Source organism: Tyto alba, unplaced genomic scaffold (assembly GCF_018691265.1).
Source record: "Tyto alba isolate M040663 unplaced genomic scaffold, T.alba_DEE_v4.0 Super-Scaffold_16, whole genome shotgun sequence".
In the NCBI taxonomy this organism is placed as follows: Eukaryota; Metazoa; Chordata; class Aves; order Strigiformes; family Tytonidae; genus Tyto; species Tyto alba.
This window is the reverse complement of record NW_024881278.1, coordinates 29,195,009-29,202,001: the sequence shown is the minus strand read 5'-3', so window position 1 is coordinate 29,202,001 and position 6,993 is coordinate 29,195,009. Positions and strand designations below refer to the sequence as shown.

General features: G+C 65.8%; 1 protein-coding gene across 2 annotated transcripts in view; it reads left to right on the top strand.

The window, feature by feature from the left end:
• The first annotated feature begins 1,987 nt into the window (after nucleotides 1-1,987).
• SLC29A1 (solute carrier family 29 member 1 (Augustine blood group)) overlaps nucleotides 1,988-6,993 on the top strand; it is a 35,392-nt gene continuing 30,386 nt past the window's right edge. For both annotated transcript variants that reach the window (XM_032995355.2, XM_032995354.2), the window contains exon 1: nucleotides 1,988-2,171. The gene's annotated coding sequence lies outside the window, so the exon portion shown is untranslated. The remainder of the gene's footprint in view (nucleotides 2,172-6,993) is intronic.

Here is a 6,993-nt window from a genome sequence, read left to right as displayed (position 1 = left end):
CACCCATCAGTGCAGGAGGAGAGGGGCTTTATGAGATGGTCCCTGCTAAGAGGCAGGGGGAGTGTGAGATGTCTGGTGGCTCTCACAAGGATGCTTTGTCCTGTGGTTCCTCTGTGCCTGCGCCCAGCCCAGCTAATCCCACGGGGCATCTGGGCCCCTTTTCCCTGCCGCAGGAGCTCGGCAGGGAAGCTGCTGCCTACGGAGCAAATCCTCCAGCCTGTGCAGCCCTGCCCAGCCCTGCCCAGCCTCCCTCTTTCGCAGGATGGCCCCTGGCCCAGGTCAGGGCAGGCGGATGCCACGTGCCATGGAGGGGGCCAGGGGAGCGGGTCTGGACCCCCAGGGCTTCCTGCATTGCAGATATTTTGCAATAATTTCACCAGGCTACGCCAGTTTCAGCTGCCCCGGTTCCTGCCTGCACTGGGAAGGGGGAAGAGGAGCTGGCCCAACCTGCCCCGAGCCTGCACTAGCACTGGGGGCACAAGGGGAAGTTTTCGGAGCTGTGAGTGCCAGGGCCTCCCCCCATCAGGCTGTGAAGATGGGCCATGCACACCCCTCGCCTCCTCATACACACTGTGGGGCTTAAAATAGAAGTGCTGGCTGCAGCCCAGCTCTGCAGCAAGGACTGGGAGAGGAGAAATGCTCCCACCACCCTGTCTCCCTCCCACAGCGTCCCCGGGGCTGGGGACAGACGGTGAGGTGGAGGTGGGCACGCCAGTGTCACCAGCTGAGGGGCTTTCTCCGTGCTCACAAGGAAGGGTGGGAGGAAATGCCGGCAAGGGGTGCTGCCATGTAGGCGGGGGTGTACTTTTTGTGCTCCCCCTGTGCCTTCCCACCCTCCACTTGGATCCATCGCTCTTGGCTCCAGCACCTGTTTTCCTCCGGCACTGAAGCTCAGCTGCCGGCGCTGCCTTAATGGGAAGAGGCGAGAGGGATGGCAGGGCTGGGGGGGGGATACCCTGGGAGGGGCCCTGCCCCGGCTGGGCCAGGGAGGAGGCTGAGGCACGGTATTTGCAGCTCCGGCTGCACATACCAGGAGAGCAGCCGGTGGGCAGGCGCCAGTTCATTCCTGAGCAGCTGAGGGGCCCGGCGGAGGGGGGCAGCGGGTGCAGGGCGCTCTGCTGAGGGCCCCCCCCGGCCAGCCTGAGGGGACCGATGGCGACCCGTGGTGGAGTAGGGGGCTCAGCAAACATCCCACCGTGACCCGAGCCCAGCACAGCAGCATGGAGTGATGTATGTGACCGGAGAGGTGCCCCCATCCCAGGGGAGATGCTGCCACCCACGGCAACCCTCTCCATGCCCAGGGCTGTCCCCCTTGCACTTGTGTGTGTGTGTGTGTGTGTGTGTCACCCCAACCCGGGGAGATGCTGCCACTCACGGCAACCCTCTCCATGCTCAGGGCTGTCTCCCTTGCACTTGTGTGTGTGTGTGTCACCCCAACCCGGGCTGATGCTGCCACCCACGGCAACCCTCTCCATGCCCAGGGCTGTCCCCCTTGCACTTGTGTGTGTGTGTGTGTCACCCCAACCCGGGGAGATGCTGCCACCCACGGCAACCCTCTCCATGCCCAGGGCTGTCCCCCTTGCACTTGTGTGTGTGTGTGTGTGTGTCACCCCAACCCAGGGAGATGCTGCCACTCACGGCAACCCTCTCCATGCCCAGGGCTGTCTCCCTTGCACTTGTGTTGTGTGTGTGTGTGTGTCACCCCAACCCGGGGAGATGCTGCCACCCACGGCAACCCTCTCCATGCCCAGGGCTGTCCCCCTTGCACTTGTGGGGTGTGTGTGTGTGGGTCCCCCCAACCCGGGGCGGCTGCCTGCCCGCAGGCTCCCTTCTCCCCTTCCCCACGCCGTCGCTCGGCCCCGCTGCAACCCACTGACGAATCCCGCTTTGCAGTTCCTATGGCAGAAGCCACGTCCCCCCCGCCCCCCCCCCCAGCTAATCCGCCCGTGCATGCAGCCTCCACCTGCTGAGCCAGCGGGAGCCGTGCTCAGCCGGCCCCAGCCAGCGCCGGGGCTCTGAAACCCGCTCCAGCTCCAGAGCCCGTGGGGCAGCGGAGCCCCCCGCGCCCCCGTCCCGCTGCCGCAGGGAATCCCAGAGCCCGCCTGGCATCAGGCAGTGAGGAGGCTGCAGGCAGCAGCATCGTCTGGCACCAGGAGAGCTGAGACCTCGAGGTAAGGGCAGGGTGCAGGCAAGGGGCGGGGGGGAGCAGAGCAAGCGCCGTCCCTGATGTCTCTTGTATCCCTGGTACCTGGGGGGGGGGGGGGTGTCTGGCTGCAAGCCCCCCCCCTCCTCTGCCGAGCCAAGGAGTTGTCCCCCATTTTGGCTGCACGGCAGTCCTGCTGCAAGGTCACGCTGCAGCTGGGGATCCTGTGCTGAGCTCCCGGAGCCATCACCCGCTGCCTCGCTCCCCCACCCTGGGGGGGACAGATGTCTGGGACCCCAACTGGGACCTGGGGCTTTCCGGTCCCGTGGCTGCGAGGAGGGTTTGGAGCCTGGCCCCGCTGCAGGAGGGGAGTGAAAAGGGGGGGGCAGCAGCGGTGGGGCTGCAGTGGTGGCTCCTTGCCTGGGCAAACTTGTGGCGTGGCGATGCCCCCTTGCCGGGGCAGGGACCCCCGGTGCAAGGTTCCCAGGAGGGCGCAGGGGCAGGAGGGCCAGCCATCTGCTTCAGGATGAGGGAAGTCACTGGGAAAAGCCAGAGCACAGGGCATCCCTGTGCGGGGACTGCAGCAGTGGGGTGACCCCAGAGCATCCCTCTCGCAGCTGGGGGGGTCCCGGGGCAGAGTGGGGTGCAAGGCGGGGGGTGGAAGCACGGGGTTGCAGTGTCGGTGGCACCAGGGCCGAGGGTTGTCCTGCACCGGTCTGCGCTGTGTCCTTGACGTGGCAGGCAGCGCGCTAGGACCTGGCGAGCCCCAGGCAGGCATTGCTGGCAGCGCTCTGCCTGAACGGTGCGGGATCCTGCCTTGTCAGCCGGCAGCACCGCGGGAAGGAGCCTGCCAGCTCCGGGGAAAAAAAAAAAAAACATGTAAGCAAGCATGGCTGTGTCCCCGGCCACCCTGGTCTGGGCAGGAGCTCCCTGCACTGCGTCCCAGAGGCAGGGACGCGCCGGCCGGAGGGCTGGGGACTGCCGCCGCAGGCTGTAAACAGGGCACGGGGTGAAGGGCTGGTGCCTGCTGCCACGGGAGTGGGTGGGTGCCGGGGTGGAGCGGGGACCCTGGCAGTGGTGGTGGCAGCGCTCCGGGGAAGGCCGTCCCATGGCAGTGCAGGGCACCCAGGGTTGGGGTGCTTCGGGGGGTGGCAGGCCGTCCGATGGCTGCTTTGACCCCAATATGCTCAGCGCCGCGCTTCTGCCTCTCCTGGGTGCTGCCGCTTTTTGCTTCCCCTCCAGGACCCCCCCCCCCCGCCGTGGGGCTGGGCAAGGGACCTGTCCCTGGTGATATGGCTGGCACCAGGACAGTGCCATGGAGCAGCAAACGCCTGCCCCCCACCCCCCTGCACCAGCCAGCTGGGTACGGTGTGTGGCTAGCCTGCCCGTGGGGATGCCACCCCAAGACTGGCACAGCCACCTCTTACTGGCCCTTGTCACCTTCTTGTGTCGGTCCCAGCCCTCCCTGAGCGCTGGCTCTCTCCCTGCCCTGACTGTCCCATATGTTCCCGTATGACCCCGAGGGGGTGCCTGCACTTCGGGGGACACCACCGGGGATCCTTCTCTATTCCTGGAGGCCCTGGGGCTGTGCCACCCCTCGCCTCCCTGCCGTGGCTTCTTCTGCAGCCCCATCTGCCTCTCGCAGGCCCTTTGTCCCCATAGCCGGGCACTCTCCCATGACCCTTTCTATTTGTAGGCTGACCACTGGGAGCCGGGAGCCCGCCCTCCGCCCTTGCACCATTCCCCACAAAGCTCCTTCCTCCCCAGTCGCTTTGTCCCCGGCTGCCCTCCGCATGATTTGGCCCAGCGCAGAGGTCCCGGCTGCCCCCGGGGCCCAAGGCTTAGCCCCAGGCTTGTTTGCAGGAGCCTGACCTGCAAGGCAGAGAGAGAGGAAGGTACAGACAGCGTAGGGCTCATGGCGTGGCCCTTGCCCCTGCGTCCGTGGTGCCGCTCAAGGTCAGGACGCTGCTCTGCTGCCCGGGTAAAAGTCTCATGTGAGAGGTGAGAAAAGAGGGTCCTCGCTGCTGCTCGCTCTCTCTATCCCTCCCATGCCCCCGTGCTGCCTCACGGAGGGAGTGAGTGATGTCGGGGCTGCGATGGGTGGGGAAGGGTAGGGAGTGAGGGAAGCTGGCATGGCTGGGTGGTAGGAGATAGGGAAACTCATCTGTCATGGATCCGCAGGCCCATGCAGGAAAGGCGGTGGAGGGCATGGTGGAGGAGCACAGCCACATGCTGCTGCTGGTCTGCTTGTGTTGCGCCGGCTGCCTCATGGACAGATATCTAAGGAGCCTCCACTCCTTGTCAGGAGTGGCCGGAGTGGCCCTGAAGGCGTGTTGCATGGCACTGGGAACAGTGGGACTGGGGATGCAGGTGGCAGCGGCGGAGCAGCCTGTCCTGCATCAGAGCAGGCAGCCCTGACCTGAGCTGCAGGTAGTAACAAGCCAGTCTGGGGCTTACTGGGCAGTCAGGCTTTTGCAGGACTATTTCACTTCTCGAGAAGCCATCTACCTGGCTTTTTGAAAGGATCCCAGCGCCTCCATCACAAAGCAGGGGCCAGCAGCAGCGCAACAGCAGCTCTGCTGGGCACCGCCCAGCAGCTCAGCCCTGCTGCGAAGCTTCCCAACTCGGCCATCCCCGAACACAGCGCTAGTGAAAGCCAGGTGAGGTTTTTCCACCCACCTGCACCCACTGGAGATGGCAGGTCCTACGAGGAGAGTGAAGAAGGCAGGGATTAGGTGATGCCTGCAGCTCCTCCTCAGAAGGGGGGATCTTCATGGGAAGCCAGCCACCACTGTTGGCAGGGCTGAATTTTCCCTTTTTGGCTTGCCAGAAAGGAGATTTACAGGGTCTGGGTCGCAGTGTTAGCAGAGCAGGCTGTTTCCCCGGATACTGTCTGTGAGTCCCAATCAGCTGAGGATGGATGTGCCGAGTCAGCCTCAGGCTGTGAGCCCCTGGGAAGGCAGCGCCAGGAGCCCCTCTTGTCCCCAAGGCACTGGGCAGTGGCACAAGGGTGCTCCTGGCTGCCTTATAGCCCAGGGCCGCGGGGAGAAGCAGGCAAGCTGCTTTCTGAGAAGGGAGCTATGCCAAGGAGGTGTGCCTCGTGCTTTTCCCCATCCCATCCCACCCCTACGGCACTCGGGGTGCTCAGACGACCAGGCAGAACCTCTTTCTCTGCAGCCTGTAGTTGAGCTGCAAGCACAGTCCCACAGGACAGGTATCGTGGTCAGGGCGACTGTCACTGTGTTGTATCCTCATGTCATCCATCTGGGGTGACAGCAGGTCCCCGAAATCTGCTATCCCTGCCCTTCTGCATGCTGCCCTCCTCCTTTACACCACCTTCAAACCAAGAGCTAGAGCTTCTGCCCTCGGACTTCCCTACTCACCCTCAGTATTTCCCAGCTCCCGCTCAGCTCCAGCATCCCCCACTCTGCGACACAGCCAGGGGTTAGCACAGCACACGCAACAAGCCCCCCGAATCTCCGCTCACGCTTCGGGGTGCCTGGTCCCACTTCGGGCACGCAGCTCCCCCCGTCTCCCTGCTCCAGCCCGCTGCCTCCTCATCCTCACGGTGGGCCTGGGGTCCCAGCGCTCGGGCCCTTGCCTGCCCTTCCCTAGCCCCCCCACCCGAGGGGCGGCTTGGGATGCTTCCCGGCTCAGACACTCTCCCACCAGACGCCAGCACCCCACTTTTGGGAGCACGCCACTGCACTCCCCCCCCCCCCCCGCCCCGCTTTCCTCCCCTCCCTCCCACATGCCGCGGAATCACTTAAGCCTATAGGCCGGCTAAGCCCTTCCCCGTGGGCTCCCGGTGCTCCCGGGTCACGGGAGGGGGGCCCCACAGCCTCCGTGGGCCGCAGCGCCCCGCGCGACGTGGGGGGTGCCGCGCCGGGACGCCGCCAGCAGGGGGCAGCACCGGCCCGCGCGCTTCGGGGCGATGAGTTTGTGGGTGCTCTGCCGCTGCGCCGGGGGTGGGAGGGGTGGGGGGGGGGGTGTGCGAGGGGGTGTCCCAGCAGACCCCCCCCCCCCCCAGCGCAGCCCCCAGCAGAACCCCCTCTCAGGGACAGGCAGCTTTGCAGCACCAGCGGGCAGGAGCTGCAGGTTCTCAGCGGCGTCCCCCCAGCCCCACGCGTTGAGGGGCACAGGGCACCGCAACCCCGCAAACCCCCCCCCCCCCTAAAAAGGGTTTCCTTCTCCCCAGGCTGTGTTGGCAGATCCTCTGCCCACGGGTGGACGCTCAGCTTCGCAGAGGGGCTGCGGGAGGGAGGGCAGTCGCTTGGGCGATCCCGGGTGGCCAAGCTGCCGGTCAGGGGTTCGGCCTGCCCTTCTTTTGATGTCTCATGGCTGAGCTCTGCCGGGGGGGGGGGGGGACTGGGGGCCGCGTTTCGGCCTGGGAGCCCGCGGAAACATGACTGGCAAGGAGGGGAAATGATGAACGGCTGGTACTGTTGGAAGCTGTGGGAAAGGGCCCTCCTGGAGACCTCCCTGGGGGATGTTCGGGAGCATTCAGCCACAGCTCCCGCTGCTGATTTGCCCAAGGGGGAAAGCATGACGGGACGAGCTTAGTCTCCAAACAGGATTTAATCAGCCGTGCCAGACGTTTGCACAGAGCTGAATTCCTCCACGCCAGCCAGCGACTGTTGGGCCGGGCACAGGCTGGGGCCAGCAGGGCCGTGAGAGCTCCTGGGGCTGGGTTGGGAGCCCTCATCTCCGCAGGTGGCCACGTGCCACGGTCCCCACGGTGCTGGTGGCTGCAGAGCCCGTCTGGGGAGCGGGCAGGGTGGGCAGCCTCCACCCGCGGCTGCGTTCCCCAAGAGCTGGAGGATGGCTCTGCCCGCTGTCACCAAGGTGTT